Below are 25,934 nucleotides of genomic sequence, written 5' to 3'. Positions count from 1 at the left end.
GGTTCCTAATTGGATCCATGCATGCGCTCCCCCAAGGCACTCTGACACTCCTCAAACCCATTCACTCGCCTCGTGGATCATTAAAACCCTTTGCTACTGACAGTGCTACTCCCAGAAGGTTTCTTTGATGTCTGTTTGGATATAAGTCCTAAATTATTTTATAAATAAACATCTGGATGGAATTAAAAATAAATCTCATAAAAATAAATCCTGTTTGCAGGCACAAAACTGCTTTTGAGCAAAATTTTACAGTTTTCTCCCCCACAAAACCAGAGCTGGGAAAAAAAAACCAAAAACAAAAAAACCACCTTCCCCAGCCTCTGTTTTCCATTTAGTGCTCAGCTACAAACTCCGAAGCGTCAGGTTCATCCTCTGCACAGACATGTTGAGAAGGCTTATTGCTATGATGTGGCACGGCTTGACTGCTCCAAGCAACAAATCCGAGCCCTTTTGCCCATCTGATCCATAGTAAGCCGCCCAGGATGGTTGTGTGGGTTGGAGATGGGCTCCCGAGCCTCTCCCCATTTGCAGTAGCAGTAGCCAGCTCCAGGTCTGGAGCAAAGGTCCACCTTCCCACCCTTCGATGACCGGACCCATGCAATCTCATTCACGCAGTGTGAGACTCGTGCTGTTGTCTCCCTGCACGCTGTCTCTCTCAGAGGGGCTGTGTCCCTTGAATTTGCAGCATGGGGCTGGAATCTCTTGCTCTGCTGCTCCATATGCTCTGCAGCTGGTTGGCAGATGACAAGCAGCATCTGGTATGTTGGCTTTCAGAGCAGAAGAAAGTGGCTGGCAGGGACAAGCTACATCAAGGGGCATTAGGCTTAAAAGGAGCCCTGAGAGGGGGGCATTCCTTGGCCAGGTGCTGTGGATCCATATAACCCAACAGGCTGAATATGTCCCTCAGCCCACGACAGGTCCTAGCACTATCTTCAGCGCTGGAAAAGAGGTTTGTACAGTCTCTGTGTGGAGTTCTTGTGATAACATACCCAAGACAGAAATCCCTTCTGAAGGCACATGGTCTTCATAAGCACCTTGAGATCCACAGAGCTGCCTGGCAAAGGAAAGGCAAAGTGGGTATTGATGGGAACACAACTTTCTACATGTCTAGAGGTCTCTGCCTTTACCTCTGCACGTGTCAAACCCAGGCTTGCAGGTAAAACAAGGAAGGGTGCTTCATTGCCAAAGGCTTCCTGCCTGCATCCCAGCTCCACACAGCCCTTCTCCAACACCTGCTCCCTTGTGGGAGCAGCGACCATCAGTGCTGCCTCTAAGCTTGCATGGTATCAGTATGCTGAACGGCTCCTGTTTACTTGCACTCTGCATCTCACATGTCCGGGCACATCTTCCTCCTGACAGTGTTTGTTGTGCCTCCTCTGTTATTTTAGTCTGGAAAGAAGGAGATCAAGGACTATCCATTTACCAGCTTTTCTACAGAGCGTAAGCATTCCTTGAGTTTTCCTCGGGGACCCATTATTCCAGAACACTGTAGCTCTTTCAGTCTATTTCCACAAAACCTCTTGAAAGAGTGTCTGAGTTAACAGTGTTGCCAATATCAAGCTTTCAGGAATAATGAGCCAGGCCTCCAAAGTCATGAGATTAGCTTTAAAATAGAGAATGTTTTAGGTTTTTTATAAAAACAAGCATTGAAATTTGGCATTCGTTTTATTTACTTTTTGTTTCTAAATCTTTGGCATATGCTCAAGTCACACTTTCAAGCTTTTCCCCTGTAACTGTTAAAAACAGAAGCTGACACTCTCAGGAGCTGATTCCCAAGACTCAGGGGGCTGGGATGTGTGAAACTGGAATTCGGGGATAATCATGGCAAAATTGCAAGAGCTGGGACCACTGAGTTAAGTAAAGTACTGTAAAACCTGATTGCTAGGAATATAATGATTTTGACTTCTGTTTGCATTTAGATCTCTCTAATCTGTGGGGTCAATTCACTTCTGAATATTACCAAAGCTATCTTAAAAGGCCTAACCCTCTTTATTAAGAGTCATCTTCTGGACATGTGCACTTTTACAAGCTTTATTTCTCTCTCCAAACCCATGGGCAAGTATCTGTCTTCCCCTGCTCTGCACCGTGATATTTTGGGTAGGTGTCAGATCCAGATTATTGGACAACTCAACTTAGGTGAAGACAGCTAGACCCCTTCTAACTGAAGGTGTCCACGTACAAGGTGGGTCTCTGAGCTCCCGTTGTAGTTGGTGGAGATGAGGGTCCAAGTCAGTGTCCCACACATAGACATAGACACTACTTAAATTCAGTCGATCTTTTTGCCCCCATCCCATGTGTATACCCCAATGTATATACCCATGTGTATACCCAATACCCATGTGTATATCCCAAGCAAATCTATAGAGAGCTTTTGTACTGCTACTCAGGCTGAAGAAGGTTAGGTTTTTGATCTCATCTGATCAAAAAGGGTCTCCATTCCCTTCTGCTTCCCAGCAGCTTTCCTCTACACCTCTGCATATTTGATTTCATTTTCTTGAACATGACTTGCCAGAAGTCTACACTCTTTCTACTGGAAGTGCCCTAGGAGCAGCATCCTACCCTTATTTCTCTTGTTCATAGCCTTGTTATGCTTATAACCTATTCCGGTTCATTAGTACACACATGTTTTCCTCCTAGTATATGATTTTCAGCTGATGGGGAGATATTTGTAGAAGTCTGCAAAAACCCTTCCTTTCTCTGAGTGTAGGACCTTGAATTCTGTATAAACACATTTCTGCCTCTCTTGCTCCTGTTCTTATGGTGATTTTAATCTTCCTGAATGATACCCGTCTCCTCCTATTGACCAACACTCCCCTCTGACATTGTGACATCGGGATATTTCATCAACACTTTTCTTCACTTTTTTTTTGAGATTATTAGTGAAATATTCAGTAAGAACAGTTCAAAGGTTCCTCTATGAGGAATCCTCCTAATGACCTTCCTCCCTGCAGACACGTCTTACAGGACTGCCCTCTGCCATCTCTTTCATCAGCTCTCTCCCCACTTTACTATTCTTTGCCTAATCCCCATTTTCCCCAGTTCAAATAACGAATGCTCTTGTTTGAATTGTCTTGTGGCATCACACCAAATAGACGACCTACTGCAGATCCCTGAGTAGAAAGTAGTTGCATCGGCATGACTTACACGAATTTTAATGCTTTTAAATCCATTTTCCATCTATGTCCCTTTTTTTTAATGGTTCCTTCCATGCAGTTTATTCTCCTGCCTAATATACTATCACTGTGAAGCAAGCAGATTGTAGTTGCCTTTATGACTTAACTTTTCCCTCTTGAGTGTAGGTACCGCATTTGCTTTTACTCCCTGCTTGACTAATTTACAAGGCTCCTTTGCTCTGCCCCTGCAGTTTCACAGGCTGGTTCTTCCTGCCTTTAGATATAGAGAATGCGCCGTAGATTTTGAGCACTTACTAGTTTTTTAAAGCTTTTTTCTCCATCAGGTGTGATCATTTCTGTTCTCACATTCTTGTGTTACCTTTTTTTCCTCCTCTATTCAACATTATCCGCTTTTAAACTGCAGCAAAGTATTCATTTCATTATGTACCTTTAAAAGTCCTTGCACACGGGTCCATTTCTTTCAATTGTCTTTTCATTTGAAGAACTTGCCTGTTTATTTTAATGACCTCTGCAAAGTCTATATCAACTTTATTCCTTGTAATTCTCCCTTTATCCTTTCTATCTGTAACACCTGTTTTCTGTGCTCCAGTGAATCGTCTTGCACCTTTTATGTAAAGAAATTTCAGGCTTCACTGCTGTTCAAGTCCTTGAGCTATCTTCATTAGTTCCCTTTGAACTTAATTTGCCCTTCTGAAATTGCAAATTTTCTGTTACCTTTCTTTTTATTTACTTTCACACGTAGTTCAAACAAGACTCATTTTTTTTTACTCTATCCAAAGATGCGCTTATGCACTATGGTTTTTGTGACTATTTAGCAAGAAAAAGGCTGAGGTAGTGTTGCTTTTGGTTGATTCAATCATTATGTCATTACAAAAAAACCTGCTGTCTTTCACTGCCAGGAACACCCAGATGCCACTATTACCGGTAGCATTCGTTCTTCAATTTATATGTAAAAAGTGAAAGTTTCACATACCACCACCTATCCTGGTAGTATTTATCTCTCTAATAGTTTCCAAAAACCTCTGTCTGTAACTATACTGTTACCAGACAATTGGAAACTGATGAATGTTCCCAGTGGGAAATATTTTTTGTGTTCTGGTGAAAATGTGGATAGATGCTTAGGCCATTTGATGGATTTCTAGGCCATTCGAAATGAATAACGGGCAAAAAGCAGTATTACTTATGTGCTGCAGTCTGTATTGTCAAGATAGAGGCTGGAGGAGAAAGTCAGAAGGTCTGTGCTGGGGGTGAGTGGATGGTAAATTAAAAGGACTCTGCGGGGTAGGTTAGGCTGGTAAGCACCTACAGATTATGCCCCTTAGTGCTTTGATGATGCAAAACCACTGCTGCTTCTGCTCTTTAGCATGGCGGGTGATCTGGACTCCTCTGATGAGGTTTCTCTCAGACAGACCTTCCATACTGAGTCATTCTGCACATAAAACGCTCCGTCATTCAACTGGTTTAAGATACAAGAGGTTTGAAGCAGGCTGGGGCTTATGGAAGCAAAGCGGAGATGTACATCAGCTCACCCTGCTGAGTACGAGCCCGCCTCCGCTTTGAGTACATGGCCAGAGTCTCGCTGAAATCAAGCAATAGAAAATTACATAATTAGGAAATTAAAGCCCAAAACTGAAAAACTCTCTCAAGAAACTGCTGCAGACCTTCCAGTGCCTGAAGAATCAGTTTACTTTTGTCGTGGTTTGGGCAACAACTTCCAATGGGAGTTAGGCAGCCCCATCGCCTTGGGAAATTTCCTCCTTAAGGCTTTGGTGGCAGAAGCAACAGTGGTCCGTGTGTTGTACCACCCTGTCAGCAGAGATGTCCCTAGAGCTGTTTTCCCAATTGCCTGTACCCAGGCAGAGGCTGCTGGGCTCAGCGTTGTACCTCCCACCCTGTCCCTGCATCGGAGCCATCTGCTCCTGAGGTCCCATTGCCTCCCTGCTTCTCCCTTAGGCTGCTCAGGAGCTCCTGGGTGGAGACAGGGATATGAAGCAACACAGCCACACGGCCAGAGATTCTCTACCTTCTACAAAGACACTGACACAAAGTTAAGGCATCCAGTCTGGCAGGGGTTGCCCATGGTGAGCCAGGGCGGCTGCTCCCTTTGCTTGTTGATATTATCCTGCCTTTTGCAGCTGCAGGACGACCAGACAGGGACAGGACCAGACCACGGCGCACTCCTGTTGCCTCCCTCTGCAGCCACTCAGCCAGAGATTTCTGCAGCTTTTGACTAAGCTGTTGACCTAAGGACAAGGAAGGACCCAGCAGTGTGTCCAGGTGGCCAAGAAGACTAGTAGCATCCTGCCCTGCATCAGGAACAGTGTGGCCAGCAGGACTAGGGAAGTGATTGTACCTCTGTACTCAGGACTGATGAGGCCCCACCTTGAGTGCTGTGTCCAGTTTTGGGCCCTTCACCACAAAAAAGACATTGAGCTGCTGGAGCGGGTCCAGAGAAGGGCAACAAAGCTGGTGAAGGGTCTGGAGAACAAGTCTTAAGAGGATTGGCTGAGGGAACTGGGGTTGTTTAGTCTGGAGAAAAGGAGGTTGAGGGGAGACCTTATCGCTCTCTACAACTGCCTGAAAGGAGGGTGTAGAGAGGCGGATGTTGGTCTCTTCTCTCAAGTAACAGGCGATAGGACAAGAGGAAAACAGCCTCAAGTTGCACTAGGGGAGGTTTAGGCTGGATATTAGGAGAAATTTCTACACCAAAAGGGTTATCACACATTGGAACAGGCTGCCCAGGCAAGTGGTTGAGTCGTCATCCCTGGTGGGATTTAAAAGATGGGTAGATGTGGAGCTTAGCGACACGGTTTAGTGGTGGACTTGGCAGCGTTACGTTAACGGTTGGACTTGGTGATCTTAAAGGTCTCTTCCAACCAAAACAATTCTATGGTTTTATGACACACAGCCCCAGTCTGCACCATGTCGTGGTCCCACAGGCAACTGGAGGCTCCCCATGGGCGAGGGGAATTCCATGCCACCCACCCTCTGTCTGAAACTGACCTCGAAATAGCATTTCTGATTCATGAAGCGTTGGCTGGTTCCTCTGCTTTGTGTGGTCTTTTGGGTGAAACTTCTTTGGCCTTTTTCTTTGTTGTTGTCCTCATTACATTGAATGTCTAGATCTTTATGTATGTCTATAGAGACAAATATCTTCAGCTATAGACATATAGAAAGTGTACCTGTATCTTCCCTATGGGTAGGAAGTGGGGAGCCAATCAGAGGCTGCTCTGAGATCATGTGGGTATGGCTCTTTCAAAACACGGACACCAGCCATTCACAGAGCAGTATGAACACACGTGGGCTGTGAGCCAAGAGCCATGTCCGTGGGCTGATGGGATGAGGCAGGAGGCAGAGGTCAGCCTGTGGTACTCAGGCTCCGTGCAGACCTCACCACGAGGCCATCTGTTGTCAGGTGCAGAGCTGGGGTGCTCTGTGCCCTGTCTCTGGGAATCGTCACCTGAGGCCATCAAAGGAAAGCATTTCACAGTCTTACCTGTTCAGTCCTAGGAAACATCCATTAGCCATGGAATTCCCTACAGATTCACGTAAAGATGCATGTGGCTGCTGTTCTGAATTTATTGATTGTAATATTACCATATAGTGCATCAAATCCAAGGCAGAGTCCCCAACATTTCATTATTTAGATTTTTAAAAACCCTCAAATTCTCAAAATATCATGAATCTAAGTCAATGACCGTAAGACAATACTGGTATCTTAAGAACATCTTGGTAACTTCTCCAAGTTGTGGTAGAATCTAAGTTTTGGCAAAGCGTGTAAGCCAATCTTTTATGACTCAGATGGCTCTGGGGTAGACTACCTGCGGTAGAATCTGCTCCGGGGTAGATTCTTCAAGTCATGGTAGAATCTAAGTTTTGACAAAGTTTGTAAGCCAATCTTTTATGATTCAGATGGCTCTGGGGTAGACTACATCATGAGAGCTGGCACAGTGGTCTTTTCATTCCTGTGTAATGGAATCTCATTTGCTGTCTTTCTAGGTTTCTTTTTATTATTATTGGAATCAATGAGATTGCTAATCAGGTAATATGATGCAACTGATGTACAGGAACAGAGTACTGTCTAGAGGAGACTGAGAGCCTTACGTTCATTGGCAATTTATTATCTATGGTGTTCTTTCCTTTCCCTCTGCTCAGATTTTCTCAAACCACACCTCTCCCAGAAATGATAAAGCATAGAAAGGAGGTACATAAAAGTAATGTTTTGCAAAGCCAAGTGTGACATCCTCATGTTACTCAAAGCTTTGAGAAAAGAGATTCCTTTAACATAGGAGGAATGTTATAGAAAAGATCTGTCATGGTAAATATTAGTCACGCTTCCAAATCGTACTCTGAAATACTTTTTTACTTTTTCTAATTGGAAGGGCATGCCAACTTGTGAGATGACACATACTACAGCTCTTAGATAGCTTGAGCTAACAAACAAGTGTGCCAGACCTAGTCAGCCTGGGGTCTTGTCCCCACCATTCCTCCCAGTGCCTGCTGAGGTCCTGCTGCTCCCTCTCTCCAGCTTTCAGCCTATGATCAGGGATTAAATGTTTTTAAAAGCCTATGGACTGATAATCCTCCTAGATCTGCTACTTCCATTTCATGGGTGTGATGGAGTCATTTATTTTCCACTGAAATACGCTTACTGCACAGTACAAGAGCAGAACTGTACACATCAGAGCCCTCAGCTACAAACAGTGTCAGATCTTTCACCCCAAAATGGGTTCTTTTGTGACAATGAGGTATACACATGTATAAAAAAGAATAAATGAATCCTAGTGTAATGAGTGAGCGAACCACAAAATCAGCAAAAAGACAATAGAGGCTTTTGATTTGCATCAATGGGAAACACAGAAAAAGTTGTATGCAGTAGGCAGATCATAACTCATGCTGCAGTAAATAACACAGATATTGTTCTGACCTTGTGTGGAGTTCTGCTGCTTCAGTAAAAAAATCTTACTGCTGATGACCATTTGTTTCAAGGGAGAATATGACGTGTAGAAGGACTTCTTTAGAAGGAGTAGGAGATAAATTCATCAAATAGTCTTCTGCATTCTTAATGTTGTGGGCAGCGTTATATTTAAAGACCTGAAATAAAATTCTTGTTAGCTTCACTTTGCAGCAGATGTGAGAGTTATTTTTTCCAGAGTATTTGGTCACGGGCATGGGCCCTCTCGTGTTGGGTGCTGTATGGAAAATGAGCCTGTGCCTATCCCCAGAGGGTCAGTCCACGTGCCAAATCCATGTGGAAGACACAGACACCCAGGGAAGCACAGAAAAACTGACGGTTCTGCTCAGCCGAACAGCAGCCATGGCACCATCAAAACCTTCAATACATCAGAGGAAAGTGGCTCCCTTTTCGATGTTTTCTCCCAAATTAATTTAGTGTTTTGGGACAGGATGGTCTTGTGACAATCCCAGACCTGACAGAGAGATTTGGGATCACCCAAAGATCTCACAGGTGTGCTCAGGTCCTTGGACTTCTTCATGACTTTGCCATTGAGGATCATAAACCACGCAGCGCGGCACCCACCCTGCTTTGGGAAGTGGGGACATCACCAAGGGCCACAGGCCCTAACAGCCTATCAGCCGTTTTGCCAGGCTGAAACAGAAAAACCCCTGAAACAGAGCATGCTGGCACATTAATGTGACCTGGAAAACAGCTAAACCTGTCCTTCATCCACTGCCCTCCTCATCTGCTCCTGCCCTGATCCATGGGTGCGCTCTGTAGCAGCACGGCTGCTTGCCCCTCAGTCTCCCCCCGCTGTCTAAGCTTAGAGACGCAAACTTCTTCACGGTAGAAGAAGGGGCTATTTTGACTATCATCATAACCATTTCAGGAGCGGGATTGCTCCCACATCTCCCTGCTTCAGTCTCTTGTCTGTACAACAGGGGAAGTGGCTGGTATTTCTCCCCTGGAAATGCCCTTACGAGCCCCTCGGCCATGTGAGATTGTCACTTTATACATGTGCGTGTCTTCCAGCAGAGGCACAAGTGTGCATTGAATGTAAAGGGATGCGAATGAACCTTTTGAGAAGAGCCAACTCAGTCCCACCAGCTCCCAATGCTGGAGCTGCACCTTCCCCGGGAACCCCAGAAGTTAAAATGTTCAATGGAGGCCCAGAGAGAGCAAGGCAGGGGCTGCTTCCCCAGGCGTGTTACCCCCTTCCCTTCTACTCCCTTCAGACAGCACACCCTGATTGGAAATTTGGAAGGTAATAGCACGTGTTCAGCAACTTTAATCTTTTCTCATTCCGTTATCTGCCAGTAGTCTAGGAAGCTGTTATTCTGTGGAAGAACCAACGAGGCCACTGAAAACTGTCATCAGCTGCTGTCCATAATGTTCACAATAAGATCATGGCACCATTTGCTGGGATCGAGCTTCCCATGGGACATGAGCCAGCACACCACACCAAGGGGTGGAGAACAAAGGTGTAGTAATGGCATTGCCAGGGCATGGAGGAGATCCAGCCCTCCTCCTGTCCAGCCTCTAGTAACCACTGATAGTCACCACCTGAGGGAGAAAATTGGAACAAGGGCAAGCAAGTCAGGTTTGTCTTCAAAATACTGGTGAAGAAGAGACAACATCCATTAGCCTGAGTAAGCCAGCACTGTTTGCATTTGGTGGAATTCGTGGATGAAAACCGAAAATTTTTATATTAGTGGGAAATGGGATGCCTCAGGCTCTTACTGTCTTCTCAGTTGTCTCCCTTGGGCTACATCGCCTGTGAGGCACCAGTTTTTCCTATCACTGCACCACAACATACACTCAAAGTGCTTCTTGGAAGCTCAGGCTATAGACAAAACCAAGAGCCATTTGGCAATCAAATTGAAACAATCCTAGTGTATCAAGTCATCATTTCCAAATTGAAATCATTAGGCTTTTGATCAGAATATTTTGTTTTTCAGGCACTGGGTTTTTAAGGAAAAAAATACAATTTTTAAGCAGACACTTTGTGTGAAAGCTTCTGTTTATCTGAAAACTTGAATTTTCTTTGGAAAATGTATTTGATCTAAAAAAGGGGTGACATCACATCATAAACCCTTACTCCACAACATACTTCCTGAGCAAGCCAGTTTTACTGAGTTGGTCCATCAGTTAAAAATTCTGTCTTTTCTTCATTATTTCTGAAAAGATAGTGTTGTGGTTCAACCCCAGCCAGCAACTAAGTACCACCCAGTCGCTCACTCACTATCCCCAGTTGGGATGGGGGAAAGAATCGGAAGAGCAGGAGTAAGAAAAAACGTGTGGGTTGAGATAAAGGCAGTTGAATAGGTAAAGCAAAAGCCACACACACAAGCAATGCAAAACAAGGAATTCATTCACTGCTTCCCATCAGCAGGCAGGTGTTCAGCCATCTCCAGGAAAGCAGGGCTCCATCACACATAATGATTACTTGAGAAGACAAACACCACCACTCCAAGCGTCCCCCCTTTCCTTCTTCTTCCCCCACCTTTATATACTGTGCATTCCCTCACATGGTATGGAATATCCCTTTGGTCAGTTGGGATCAGCTGTCCCGGCTGTGTCTCCTCCCAGTTTTTTGTGCACCCCCAGCCTACTCGCTGCTGGGGTGGTGTGAGGAGCAGAAAAGGAGCTTAGCAACAACCAAAACCACCAGTGTGCTATCAACACTGCTCTCATCCTGAACCCAAAACATAGCCCCACACCAGCTGCTAGCAAAAAAAGCTAACTTCAACCCAGCTGAAAGCATGACAGATAGTCATTGTTAGGCCATGTGGAAATCAGCCCTTTCCCACTTCAGTTATACTGGTGTCCTAGGGTGGAATACACTTTAGGATGGATTTGTGGTATGGTCAGGTACTATAAGAACAGATATCCTGCTCACAAAGAAATAGAGTCTCCCCCGTAGCCTTTCTAAGGGGTTTATGAAGCATCCAGCATCATAAAGCATCCAAGTACCGTAAACCATTTTTGTCCTGTTGCTTAGCAAAGCACCCAAGGGGAGATGCTGCATGGGGCACAAGCAAGTCTGCTGTGCTGGCAGGCAGAGCTGCCTGGAGGAGGTGGCATGAGACGGCAGGAGGTGACAGGAGGGGCTGAGACATGGCCAAGAGCAGTTGTGTCGCTTGTGCAAGAAGTTCAATTCCCCCGCAGCCATGATCTGTTGGGGTGGGAAGTCCAGCAGCATAGCAAGCTGTGGATGAGGTCTCTGCCCACATTTACTGGTTTCGGCTGTTTTTGCAGCACGGAGCATGGCACTGGGGAAAAGTCAGGGGGATGCAGTAGGGTGTGAAAAAGTCAGGGTGCAAGAGACAGGCTGGGGAAAGAAGAGCCGCCAAGTGGAGGTATGACCCCACCAAAGCTCAGGAAGTCTCTGGGCCCTGCACAGTGCCTGCTTTTCAGCCTAAACTCCTGCTCCCGGTGCAGCATCACACAGCAATGTAAGCTCCTTAGATGTAAGTCCTTCGGTGGAGCAAGGGCTCATGCGGCAGTAACCTGGTGCCTCCCTGGAGAGCCTGGCCCCGGGGCACTGCAGTGGGACAGGGCACCAGCGGACACTGGCAGTTTTAGGGTTTGTTTTTTAAAGGCACCAGTTTGTCGGTGTTAGCCTGTTGTGCTCCATGAGGATATGAAGGCAGCTGGAAGCGCAGGAGATGCTGCCCACTCAGGAAAAGCATGTGTCTCGTGCCGGCAGAGACCCACACTCAAAGCCCAGGGCTGAGGCTCCATCACCCCTGGGCACGTCTGCGCCATTTGCTGCTCCAAGCAAAAAAATTCAATGTCCTCTGTGCAACTGTAAGGACTATACTCGGTGAATCCCATCAAGGCAAGCAGAGACACCCTCAAACACGAGCACAACAACAAAAAGCATATTACAATACCTAATCTTCTTTTATTTTTTCTTTTTTTTTTTCTGGGATATTTCCCCATCACCTCCAGTTGAACTGGCCCTCTGTTTGCAAGCTGGGAGATCTGGCTAATCAGCAATGTTTGCAAAGCTTTCTTAGCTCCCAACAAATGCCGTTTCTTTGCTGTGTTTGTCAGAGTGGCGGAGCGATTACTGCTGAGATCTGAGATGTGATTGCTCATTTTGTGGAGGAGGGGGGTGGAGAGTCCGGGAGATAATGTAATAATGAGATCCATTGTCACAAACAAATCCGTAGGAGAATTTAGATGTTTTTCCCCTTTTTCTGACCCACTTGGTCCTCACGTGTCTGGCTGCACCAAGAGGGCTGTTGACCCTGCGGGGAGGTAACACAAGGGCAGTGAACAGACCACTCTCCAGGTTGGGCAAGTGGGATGAATCTTGCCTATTGCCGGGATAAGGAAATAAAAATAAAAATGTATTCTGTTTAGTGCCAGTGTGCATGAAAAGCTTTCAGTGGTAAAAACAAACCCCGCCTGCCATCCTCCCACAGGATGACCTGGGCATCCCCGCATTGGCAGTGGGAGAATTTTTATGGAGCAGCTCCTAATTTCACAGACGAGCTGTAGGGCGAGAGGAGGAAAGTATTTGTCCCTCCATCCTCATGCAGAGCCCAAGATGATCCAAAGTCCCCTGGGTACGCAACACTGATGCACCATGTCTGCGATACCCACTCCAAGGGCAGCAGCGGGTACCTTCCTAATGCAGCACCAGATTTCTGCCTGCTTAAAGAAAACGGACTTCTTTCTGTTCTGAATCTCGTCAAGTCTGCCCTTATTATTTCCAGATTGCTTTTATTTTAGGTACTTCTCCCGTTCTGTCCTTACTTCCCCAGTGTGTCACACTTCTTACTTCGTGTTTACTCCGCTTTGTATTTTTAGGTTTCTTAAGGAAGTGATGCACAAGTCATCACGCCGCCTGTGTCTCTGTCTATGTCCTATTCTTCCCCCAGCACCAAAAACCCCCAGAATATTGGTCCACCCTAACTGCATCTGGTGGAGAAGAAAAGTTGTCCAAGATATTTCAGCAGACGGGGTCCCTGAGGCACTGGAGGAGATTTCTTCACCATTTCTCCTTGCTTCCCTGTCAAAGCACCACTCAGCTGCAGCTGCAGGTGGAGAAAGGGGAGAAGACCTTGCTCCTGGACTTGGATCTACTCCTTTCTTCAGCCAGCATCAACCACAGGAGATCCATGACAAGGACCAGCTTTAGGTGACTGCCAGTTGCTCAGGGGCGACTTGAGTGGGCTGGGGTTGTGGCACCTCAGCAGTCCCTTCCCACCAGCCTCAGAGGTGCAGGCAGAAACCAAAAGGCTTGTGTCATAGAATCACAGAATGGTTTGGGTTAGAAGGGAACTTAAAAATCATCTAGTTCCAACCCCCTGCCCTGGGCAGGGACACCTCCCACTAGACCAGGTGGCTCAAAGCCCCATCCAGCCTGGCCTTGAACACTTCCAGGGATGGGGCATCCACAGCTTCCCTGGGCAACCTGTGCCAGTGCCTCACCACCCTCACAAGTAAAGAATTTCTTTCTAATATCTCATCTAAATCTCCCCTCTTTCAGTTTAAAACCATTACCCCTCGTCCTATCGCTTCACTCCCTGATAAAGAGTCCCTCCCCATCTTTCCTGTAGGCCCCCTTTGGGTACTGGAAAGCTGCTCTAAGGTCTCCCCGGAGCCTTCTCTTCTCCAGGCTGAACAACCCTGGCTCTTTCAGCCTGTCTTCCTAGGAGAGGTGCTCCAGCCCTCTGATCATCTTTGTGGCCTCCTCTGGACCTGCTTCAACATGTCCATGTCCTTGCAGACAGCCCCTGGGCACGGAGAAAGGAAAGGGAGATTGAGCAAGGAGAGTCTGTGGGGCTGGAGCGGCAGCAGCCGCTGTTTTCCTGGGGGTGGCCGGTGGGTGGAGGAGCAGAAAGGAACAAACAAGGCTTCCAGATGAGTTCATCCCTTCTCAAATCCTGCTCATTGAGACACATCTGTGTTTGCAGGGCTGTGCGCAGCAAAAACCGCCTTAGTCAGCTCTTGTTTTTGGTTTTGTGTGTTGGCTATTTGTATGGTTCCTTTTTTTCCCCCCTTCAAATCAGATCCTCTGGTGTATAAGGGCTCGGTTCAGCCAGAGCTTTATCCAGAAAGCTGCTCCCAACACTTCCTAATCTCATAAACAAAAACGAAATGACTTAATACTCCAGAACAGAAACTGTTTTGTTTGAGCACAGCAGTGGAAATCTCAAAGAGAAACCTCACCCCTGTGGGTGCCTGTCAAGGGGGGCTGCCGACCACTGACAGCAGAATGGTGTTTTCTAATCCAGGTAAATTATATTTTATTGCAAAATGCTGCACAGCAGTAATTACTATATTTGTGTAATACCACGGGACACACAGACAGCATTTGGCAGGGAGCTGATTAAATCACCGAGGTGTAATTGAAGGGTTTGATTGCATTCCACCTACAGCCATCGGCATCCACAGCATTTGTGTTTTCAGCTGGTTTAAAGGCTGGCACATCCCTGCGGTCCAAGCAGGCCAGGGTGATGCTGCTCACAGGTCATTGCAGGAGGCAGGCCTGGCTGTAGCAATCTGCATCTTGTCATCCTGGAGATGCCTGGGCTGAGGGACACCTTGCCTACAGGTCACAGCTACAAGTTTCATGGCAAGACCCATGACAGCAGATGCTGATCTCAAGGATATGGCTTTAAGAGAGAGCCAAGTGCATGTATGAGGATCTCAGGTTTTGCTTTACCAAACCTTGTAGTTTCCAACTAGTCAAGGAAAGCTCCTGCACTGTAAAAGCTCAAACTCCCAGGAACAAATAGAGGAATGACATTTTCCACATTAAATTCATGTATTTTTATCTCCAGAGCTTTCAGCTGATCATATACATTTTTGAAATATTTCGCTCGCAATAAGAATGCTAATGCCTTTCTAGGGATTGCCGATGCAACACTTCAAAATTACTAGCACCAGCCTAGTGCTGCCTTCACTAAACTGGAACCGTCGACTTCACTCAAGCTGGTCCCTAAAGCTATTTTACATGCCAAATTCTTACAGTAATCAATTTTACTTGTGATTTCTCTATGCCATCAGGGAAGTTCTGTGGCCTTGGTGGTGGCCCTCATGGCAAGCTGGTGTCCTGGAGGTGCTCCTCATGATAGCAACCAGGGAAAAGAGAACTTCAGCAGAGCAGGAGCTGCAGAGTACAAAGCAGGAGCATCGCCCCGCAGACGTTCATTAACATTCAAAAAACAAATGTTGACTCAGTTGTGTTTGTGAGCTTTTCTTTTTACCCTCTCCAAACATCCCAGCTGTACAGCAGAGTGTGTACAGTAGAGGAAAATTATCTCTAACTGCAACTAGCCTCCTAGATAAGACATATTCTGGTTTTACTCAGTGTTGGAAAGCTTGTATCGCCATCCAGCAAAGGAACAGATGCAACAGGGTGCACGTGGCAGAAATAGGGTGTGCATGGGCATCCAGGCTCCCCACCATCCCACCAGACTGCCCGTGGAGTGTCCTTTCAGGTGAAAACATCCATGATGAGGAACAGCCCTGGTTAACACATACTTAGCATTGTGTGGATTGCATCCTCAGGACAGCACGTAATGTGACCGTGAGCGATCTGCAAGAACATCACTTCAGCTACAAGAAGAAAAAGCTACAAAAGAAAAAAAAAAAAAGTGTTGAAATAATAGAAAGTTCATCTCATTAGGGATTTCAGATTTTTAAAATCCATACCCTGGGAGTCTGGCGTGCGTACTCAATGCATTTAACAATGCATATAAAACAAATACACCACTCAGCACTCTGCTGGAGAGACCTGCCCCAAAAGAGAAAGCCTTTCAGCATCCACAGACCTTCCAGCATTTCCTGAGAGCTCTCCAGCCAGGCTATACAATAAAATAATAAAAAGCAGGTCTGGAATACACCTTGGGAGTTTGGCTACTGCATTGCCTTGTCTGTGGGCAGGGTCCTCTCCCAAGCCGTCCCTGGCAGGGGTTTGCCCAACCTGTTCATAAAGCCTTTAACGTTGGAAATTCCGCAGCCTCCCCAGGCAATCTATTACCATACCACACTTATCTTCACCATTATAAAGTTTTTTTCCCCTTAATGGCTAAACTAAAACTTCTCTGCAATTTCATACAATTACTGTACGTCCTGTCCTCTGTGGACAAGGTAAAGACTTCAGTACGTTCCCACTGCAATGTGAGGCTGTGATCTCTCCAGATTTCTCTTCTCTAGACTAAATATACTCAGTGGTAGCATTTTTGGGGTGAACTCAAGGAAGACTTTTGTGCTCAGCCTGGGGATAAGGAAGCCCAGGGTAACATTTCCAGCAAGCTCTTCTAGAAGAAAAAAATAACTTATCCTGTAGAGGCCATTTCTTTGTCCACTCGGAAGAAATATTGCATCAAGGAGATTTTAATAACTATGCTTGTTAACTGACTATGTATATTCTGCACAACTAAGAATGAGTGTGATGGGAGATTCCAAAAAAAGCAGCTATTTGTTACCCGTTGTAGGGGAGCTGTGAAGCTAGGGGACAATCAAATCCAACAGGAATATTCTACCAGGAGACTGAAAAATCCCTCGAGAACAATACTGAAATCATGTAATCATAGAATTATACAACGGTTTGGGTTGGAAGGGACCTTCAAAGGTCATCTAGTCCAGCCCTACTGCCATGGGCAGGGACATCTTTCACTATATCAAGTTGCTCGAAGCCTCGTCCAACCTGACCTTGAACATTTCCAATGATGGGGGATCCACAATTGAAATACCGAGCTTGAGGAAAAGCAATAAACATAAAGTTCTTGAAGGAAAGGGGGAGGTCCCTACAACATGGGGTTTAGTATTAGGAGCAACAAGAGTTGTCTGGTGGGATACTTCTGAGATAGGATTGAGGAGCTCAGATACAAAGAAAATAAGGAAAGACCAAAGGAAAGAAACTGAAGCAGACAGATGAAGTATTTTTTCCTACAGTACAAGGGATTTTAGAGCTCCCAGACACACAGTGGGTTAGCCTGGTTCTTAATAGAGGGGCTTCCCCAGAAAGACCTGGAGGGAAACTTCACTGAGACCCTGTCTAAAATTCAAATGGACATCATACAAAGAAGAAAATTGAGGTAACTTGACTCCGGGGTGCACATACATGGGTCTTGGTTATAATATGAGCCTGGCAGCAGCTCCACTCCTGAGTCAGTGAACTTCCCTTGACTCCAGTGGGTGTTTTCCATGACTAAGGACAGTTGGCCCTGACCCAGGTGTTAAGTCCCTGGGAGGTGGTCCTGCCAGCTCTGCCCCAAGTGCGCCTTATGGAACACGAGTTTCTGTTCCCAGCACCAATGCCCTGACCCCAGGAGGGAAAGGACCCATCACACTTACTGCACCCCGGGGGATCCCTCCCAGCCCCTCTTCTCCGGCAGCCCGCGGGCTCCAGGCTGGGTGTGCCAAATGCACTGGCCTTGGCAGGAGCAGGACTTGGGATGCCACACTGGTCTGCATATTTGGAGTCCCCGGCAGGATCAGAGGACGGGTTGGCCACGGTCCCACACGCACTGGGAACGAAACAATGGCAGAGTCTGCCACAGCACCCGTGTCAGTCTCTTCAGAGACGGAGTTTGGGCCAGAAGTCCCTGTTGCAGCCTGCGAACTCTGCCTGGAGCGGACGAAACTGCGAGCAGGCTGTTTGTGGATCAGCGCCCTCCTTCCCACACAGACATATGCTGGAGGAGAAAAACAAGCTGCCTCTCTCCAAGTCCTCATACAGCCTCCGGCTGTCTTGCCATTGAACTGTCATATGAAAGCCAAGATCTTAAAGGTGATCTTTGCTATCCCCTCCGCAGCATGGCTTTAATCCAAGTGCAGGAGAGATCGTATTTTGCAAAGGGGTGTTGGGTGGGTGCTACCAAGCTGAAGAATGGAATGAGTGGAAAAGGCAACAAGAGGTGTGGAAGGTGAGTTATACAGACAGAAGAAGATTTTAGGAGAGAAAGCATGCAGAAAAGAGGGAAAAGGCTCAAAGCGAGCTCACAGCAGCTAACAGAGCTCTGCAGGGGGGACTCCCCTGAATGGGCAGGGTGAGGACATCTTCTCCACAAGGTCATCACATCGTCACCCACTTCTTCAGGGATTCACATTCCCATGCCTTGACAGGAACAAAATACTTCCATTGATTGAATTTTTTTCTGCCTTGAGTAACAGCTGGGTATGCTACAGGCTGGGTCATGGGACTTTTACTGTTCTATAGTTCCTTCAAGGCAAGACTTCTGCCTCCAAAAAAGAAATAACAACAATAAGAAAATCTATCTGATAAGTTGTGTTTGGTCCTGAATTCCTCCCTACCACCTATCACCATAAAACTGGAGCGGAGTGTGGACACAAGGCAGGGGAAGGACCTGGAAGGAGTGCAGAGGCAAAAAGAAATGGTCCTATTGCCACCCCTTCTCTAGGTCAGCAGGAATCTTGCAACTAGAGTCAGCAGAAGACTTGCATTTTACAGACCTTTCCAACATGGAGCAGACTATGGCTTTGCCCAGCGCTAGACTGTCTTTGGGGACTTACACAGCCCCTATGCCAAGTCGAGCACCGTCTTTAATTCCTAGGAATAGCGTTATCCCTGCAGAAGAACAAGAAATGAAGCACAGAGGGACTAAATGGAGCTGGAAGGGCCTGAATTTATCCCTCACAAATCCAGAGTTAGCACTTTCCCTGTCAGACTATCCTTCCCCTCTTTGATTTCTTGCAGAGGTGCTTTAATTTCCCTCCACGTTCTCATCCAGCCCCATGACTGAAGAAAACCCTGGAGAAATGGTAACTGAGCAGCTCTTCCAGCCAGCCTGACCTCAGTCCTTCTCCAGGCCAGCTCATCTGCTGCTGGAGGGGCTGCCAGCTGGCGAGCGCTGGGCTCCCTCACACGAGCTGGCGCAACCCAAGGGGTGAATCAGCCCGCCGAAGAGCTCACAGCAAGGATAAACAGCTCTGGGGCTGGAGAAAACGAAATAGTTGGAAATTAATGGGAAAGGAATTGCAGGAGAAAAGTCTTGCAGCTCTACTGTGCTTCTGCTAAGCCTCAGACATGTACTGCAGCGATCGCTGCAAACACTCTGCCTGATAATAATGTTATTGTGGATGATAAAGGCCAGATAAGATAGAACAGGATAGAGCAGAAAATATCTAGCTTGCTTGAAAATGGTATTTTAACAGAGCTAAGGGACTGTCAGAGGAGGATGAGCCAAAGACCAAGTCCTTCTCATCACTGGTTTATGTCTGAGTAGCTCTCTGGGCAGGATAAAATGGTGTAAGACCACTAAAACATACACAGGCAACAAAGCAGTTCCTTGTTCTTAGGTAATTGGAGGTCAGGGGCTTGAATCAAACCAGTTTTTAGCTTTCAGTGTTTTTTATTGTCTTTCCCTCTGGGAATGGTAAGGTCAACGAAGGTGTCCTGGACTTGAATGGAACAAACATTTGTACATGATCAAGAAAAAAAAAGAAAAAAGAAAGAAAAACAAATGAATGGAAAAAAGGAAAGGACGGTGGGGAGAAGGGAGTTGCTCTCAGCTGCCGTTCACTCCTGCCTTCTGGTCTCATTTCCAAAGTGTTACACATCCACCACAGCCACCAGCATCAGCAGGCACTGGGCAACCAGACTTGGGCATTTTCACCAGCCACTTGTAGGGAGTTAAAAGAGTGAGGACAGCGTCAACACCTACAGCTCCACCTGGACACCATTCTCCAGTGTGTGCTGCTGCTGCTGCTACTGCTGAACCGCTTCCTTTCTGCAGCTCACAGTCTGGATGGTGGGGGGGACCATTGAAGGATATTTCTCATGCAAGCCAGCCACCAAGCCCAGCCCCAGCCAGGCTTGTACTGGGTGCTGTGCACCGGATATCCAAAACGGGGACAACTCAACACAGCCACAGCAGTCCCTGCAGAAGCCTCTGCTGTAGGTTTATGCTCCTCAGGGAGCACGTGCAGAGCAAATACAAGAAAAGCAGGCCCTGTTTCCCTCGCTTCCCCATGCCCTCAGCAGCCCTGCTTCCTCTTTTCTCCACAATTATATACAGCTTCCCCCAAGAAGAGCAAACCAAAACACCGGCAGACCAAAATTAAAGGGAAGCCCAAGAGGAGACGCAAACAGCTGATGGTTGGTTATCTCCCCGCAGGGACACTCCTTACGCTGCTGTGGCAGGGACAGGTCTCATGGCACCCCGCAAGCAGTCTTGCTGAGAGCGCTGCCTCACAGAGGGATGGACAGGGCTGTCCCCAGCACCCTCCACCTCCGCAGAAGGTGGGAGGTGGGCATCCGGACAAAGACCGCTTGCAGGCAGAAGCACAGAGCACATGGGTGAGGGCAGAGCAGGGTCCGTGGCCTGTCCCAGGGCTCTGACACCAACAGCCCATTTGTGCAACGCTTCTACCATCTCCTTGGTGGCTTTGCCTGGGAGGATGTTAAAGTCTTTTCTAACCTGAGAAGCTTCAAGAAGTTGATGGGAGTTTTTTTCTTCTGCTTACTTGCAGCAATCTCATCATTTCACTCTGTGACAAGGAAGTACGGCTTTAACCAGGAGCATTGCACCACTGAATCACCCTTGCTTTTCCAACATGTAAGTGCATCTGCTCCAGTGTCCAGCAAGCCCAGTGGAGAATCAGATATAATGGAGGGAAGGGGAGAAAAGGGGCTGAATTTACAATCTCAGAAACAGATTTGCCTGGGCCATACAGTGGCATCCTAACGTAACGTGTTTCTACATCCTCCCCCTTGCTATAATTAATTTTTAATCATTCAAGCAAGTTCCCACATATCCTGTAAATCTCTTTTCACAAATTTTGCTTTTAATGAAACCCTCTCTTGCTTTCAAAAGAAAGTTGGTTTAGGGTGTGTCAGAGTTTGTTCATAATGCATTTTGTTCACAGTAAACAGCATTTCCTTTTATTCCCATCCAGGGATGGTATTCAGACATCTGCACTCCACAGAAAACAGTGACTCTGGATTTACTGCTGAGTTGCAATGAAGTCACTGACTAAGTTTGCTTTTATCCCAGCGGTGCAGGTTTTAGCCCTTTAAATGCATTAACTCCTTCTCATTCTGAATTTTGTCCTTCCTCCGGTCTCCATCGTGGTTAAAGTAAACCAAGAACTGCATCCAGTAAGTGATTTTATTTAATTAAGCATATTGCAAAAGCGCTGCGTAAGTATTAGCACCTTTGTACCCCTTTCTGGGTGGCATGTGCTGTAAGATAACGAGGGCAATGCTCATTCCCCTGTCCTCCATCGTGGCCGTGCCCTGGGCCAGTCCTGCACCCGGGAGACTCATCAACTGCCTCAAATCAATGTCTATCCCCATCTCAGCTTTGCGGCACAAACCCACAAAAAATATTTTTCTTGTTGTTACTTCTTGGCATGGGGTTTTGTATTTATTTCAGGCCAGGATAGCGAAGTGAAGCACTGCAGAATCTGAGTCCCAAATTCTCCTTTCCAGAAATTAACCACATCAAAAGCTCTGGAGGCAGAGACAGTCTTTTAGCTGATACTTCTTCTCGTTCAACAGCAGAAGATTTAATTAGTATTAAAGACAAACTTGAACTTTGCTGCAAAGCTGAAACAGAACTCCCTGGTTCCATATTTTGCTGGAGCTCTGGCCTTTTTTTTATTTTAATTTAGAAAAAAATATAAACCCACATTTCCCAGCTGCGATCACATTTCATGGCTGTAGATCATGCCTGTGAATTATTAACTTCTCCCTGTCCTGCCTTCTGTGCTCGGTTTGTACCCACTTCTGCTGGTACCTTGGACTTCTCTTTGAAAACCTTGCTGGAGGGCTTGAATCGCCTGAATAAGGTTTTTTAGTGGCACCTCTGCAGTTTCAGGAGACCACGACAGCCGCAACTCTTCCCTGCGTAGGTAGTTAAAATGGTGCAAAGTTGACTCTCAGCAACCTGAGCCTGATGGGGTTCAGCAAAGGGACGATGAGGATGATGCCGACATTAGTCACGTACCCAGCGCTTCTCTTCTGCAAATCTCAACGTGTTCGGCAAAGGCAGATAAGCATGGTTATCTCCAGCGCGCGGAGAGGGGAAATTAAGAGAGAAAGGCCAAAGGTCATATTTTCCCAAGGGCTTCAGACACCTGGGTGGTTTTACCTCTGGCAAGGTAATTTAAGACCTGACGTGAACATGTGATGAAGTCCCTACAAGCAATATGAGCCTGTCTCAGGAGAAGCACGTCTACCCCCACCTGAAAAAGACCTGAGCAAGTCTCTCTCATTGCAACTGCCATGCTGATGGGATCTGCCTGGGGATGATTCGCTCCAGATTTACGTGCAAGACTTTTTCTCCCTGTTCCTGTCCAGGCTGCTCAACACCAATGGAATTGCTTGGGTGAGGAGCTGCCTCAGCTGACAGCAACTTCCTTGCCTCAGGAGAGTGCTTCCAGCCTGCATATCCACAGCTGGTGGTTGCATGTCCCCGAGAATTGCCCTGTGCAACACATCTGGCCCCCCAAGCCAGCAGACGGACTGGCCCAGCCTTTGAGAATGAAGGGTGGAGGGTGTCTGGGATGATGTCTCACTGCAACAACAGAAATCTCTTCTGAAGGGAAATGGAAAATTCTACTTCTCTGTAGTGATTTTCAAAATTTCACCCTGGAATGATTTGCCGTGGGATTGCTGCCAATGTAACCCACCCAGATGAGGCTTCAGTGGAAGGGAGAGGGTTTCTCAGAGGGGCTATGGCCATCTGGCTGCAAAGCAACAGCAAAGCAAAGAGTAAAACCCACCACCTCCTCACCCCTGCTCTGAACCACGCTATCTCCAAGTCACGGGCCAAATATTTTTTCCTCATGCACAGAAATCTGTGCCAGTGAAGCCTCACGACGGCTGACTGGGATCGCTGGTAGAGCCTGGAGCTGCAAGAGAAAGATGAACTACTGTCTGAGGCCATCGGGCAGGAGCACGAGCACAGCAGGTCCAGATCAAACTGCTTTATAGGCACAGGAGATGCTTCATCCCTTGCCTGGGCCACGGGAACGAGGGAAATTGATCACTGCATTTCTCATTGGTATTTCTCATATCCAAATTTATGTTCTACCCAGCACCCACAGAGATCCATGTGGGTCTGAGCATACCCAAGAGCTGACTGGATTTCAGACAATTTCTTTCTCTGTGTCCTTCGACTACTTCTTTGTCCTTCCTCATCTCCAGCACGAGTCTCTTCAGTCCCAACCACTACCATCTATCCTTCTCTATCATCTCCTTCTCTCCCCAGCTCTCAGACAACTGAGTGGAGCTCAAAGTGCTGGGAATAGAGCTTATTACCCCCCACCTACAGCCGGCAGAAGGGATTTCTACGTTTGGAAATGCGCAGACTGGTTCTGGGGTGGAAGAAGAGACATAAATATGTGAAAGACCAGCAGAGACTGTTCCTGCAAGCAGAAGTGTGGGTTGTTTGAATTTTGATGAACCATTGCTCACATGCTAATGTTCTCCAGGAGTTTGTGATATCTCTTTTTGCTCCTGCAGTCCTTCCTATTTTCTCTTCAATAGCATGTTTCTATCCCTTTTTATGTTCTCTGCTCCTTGCTCTGAGTACCTGGTGTTTTATTTTATTACCCTCTTCTGCCACATGACTTCCAGCATGGTCTTTCCCCCTGCTAGCAGGGGCACGCAGAAGGGAGGAGAGCAGCAAGGGGCAATGCGAGCTGCACACCGGGGTTTAGAGGCAGAACCAAAACTACCCTGAGCTGTCATCCCCTCCCATGGCGTTGCTCACGCTCTGCCGCGTATCTCATACCCTGTGCTCCAAAATGGTATTTTCTGCCTTTTTCTCTAGAAGAGGGTCTGGAGTGGGACCTGCATGGCCCCATCCCTGCTGGAGGCACAGCTTGAAGTCTTACATGCAAATGAGCTACCCAAATCCACTTCCTCTGGGAAAAGCGCCTGTCTCAGGGCTGTTATCCCCAGCATGATGAACTGAAGTAGAAGTACGTTATCTCCCATGTGTGTGTGGGCTGCAGATGGGAGGTAACCTGCTAAGCCCATCCTGCTGGCACACCAGGGGTGCCGAGCTCCTTGCTCAAGGGGTAAGCTCCTGGTCTCATCCTTTCTCTTCTCTCTCAGCCCTATTCTGGAAATGGCCCAGCACTTTGGCCCTCTATAATCTGTCCACACTTTACCACTTTTCCACCTCACATCCCAGACTCTGGGCTCCGAAACAGGGCATATCTGTTCCCCCCAGCCCTTCTCCATTCCAAGACCTCCCACATCCTTTTCCTTTAATACAGCCCATAGCAAGAACTGCAATATGGTCATGGCTCTGTGCTCCTTGCCAGAAATGTTTGCCAAAAATGAAAAAAAATACCCCAACCAAACCACGATGTTTGATAAGTCTAATTTATTTAAAACCCTGAGAAGCTTGACTGAAATATTTCCACCATCTCTTCCAGCCTCCTTCTGGAAGGCTCTTCCTCTTCTGTCTGTTGGACTGTGTTGTTGGCCACAAACAAGGAAAAGAGATGTTACTGCTGTCCTGTGGTACAGGCAGTTCAGGACTGCCACCTGGGTGCATGCTTCTGTCCTCCTTAAGCTGGGAGGACACCACGATGCTGAGTCCCGTGTTTCTTCCATTGGGAATCGCCTGGGAATTTTAAAGCCACCAACCAACGACTTGAGTGCTCAATCTCCATGAGGCTGGAAGGGAACTGGGAAGGGATCCCTGGAGGTGACCTCTGACGCAGCTCAGCTCCAGCATGGTGGACAAGTCAGTGCTGCTGGAGCACAGCCAGGGCTTTGCATCTGAGACAGCAGCAGGTTGCATTCGCAATCAGTTTCAAATGCAGCTCTGTAGCTTTAGTCTGTCTTGTACCAGAGATAATTCAGCTCCTTGGCAGCTCCTGTGGGCTGCTTTCAGGCTCCTGCTGTCGGTGCGTACTCTGCAAGATCAGTCTCTTGACAGGTTCTGCAGGTAGGTGGGTTTTATAGTCCTGGCAGGGAACAGGTCTTGGTTGCTCCTCTCCTGCTTGGCCCTGTGGGTCTGAGGGACCTGCTTTTACTGTATCACACTGATGATGGCATTTGGGCCTTTGAAAAGTGATCAGCCCTAAGGAAGCTCTGGCTAAACCTCTAACCACAAAATGTTAGGAGGACTTTTGAGACACCAGTAACTGCCCACGTGGCTGCATACTCACTGGTGAACTGAAACAGTCTCGGAGCACTGTCCCAGTGCTGGCAAAGCGTGAGCAGAGACTACCAGGTGACTGGTTTTTTTGGTCACGTTTTTTCATAGAATCATAGAATGGTTTGAGTTGGAAGAGACCTTAAGGATCATCTAGTTCCAACTCCCCTGCCATGGGCTGGGACATCTCACACTAGACCAGGCTGCTCAAAGTCCCATTCAACCTGGCCTTGAACATTTCCAGGGACAGAGAAAACATCAAGAACCGCATATGAATCCCATGGGACTGTCCCATCCAGCTGCTCCATCACCACACACTGCAGAAGCTCACCACTGCGGTGATGCCTGGCTCTCCATCCGCAGCAACAAAGGCATGGGGACATTCCTCTAGACCCCTACAAGCAAGTGGCATCAAGCTGCCACTACAGGAGTGGGGCTTTCTCCTGAGGTGCGTGGGGATATGTGACCAAGAAGCAGAAGGTCCCACCAAGGTGCAGATCAGGAGCACTGGCTTTAGCAGACTGCTCTGGTAATGTGGGTCTTTAAAACCTGGTGTCTTCTGCTTGATGTGAATCAAATTTCCTACAGCTTCATAAATACGTCACTGACAGGAGGCCTTTAGAGTAAGCATATTGCAGTTTCCTGACATTTTCGTTCCTCTATCTTGACATTTCTGAAGGGCATAAGAGACCTAAAAAAAGAAACAGCCGCTCCCAGGGCACCATATGTTTTCAA

This window comes from Larus michahellis, chromosome 1 (assembly GCF_964199755.1).
Source record: "Larus michahellis chromosome 1, bLarMic1.1, whole genome shotgun sequence".
Taxonomy (NCBI): Eukaryota; Metazoa; Chordata; class Aves; order Charadriiformes; family Laridae; genus Larus; species Larus michahellis.
This window is presented reverse-complemented; position numbering follows the sequence as displayed.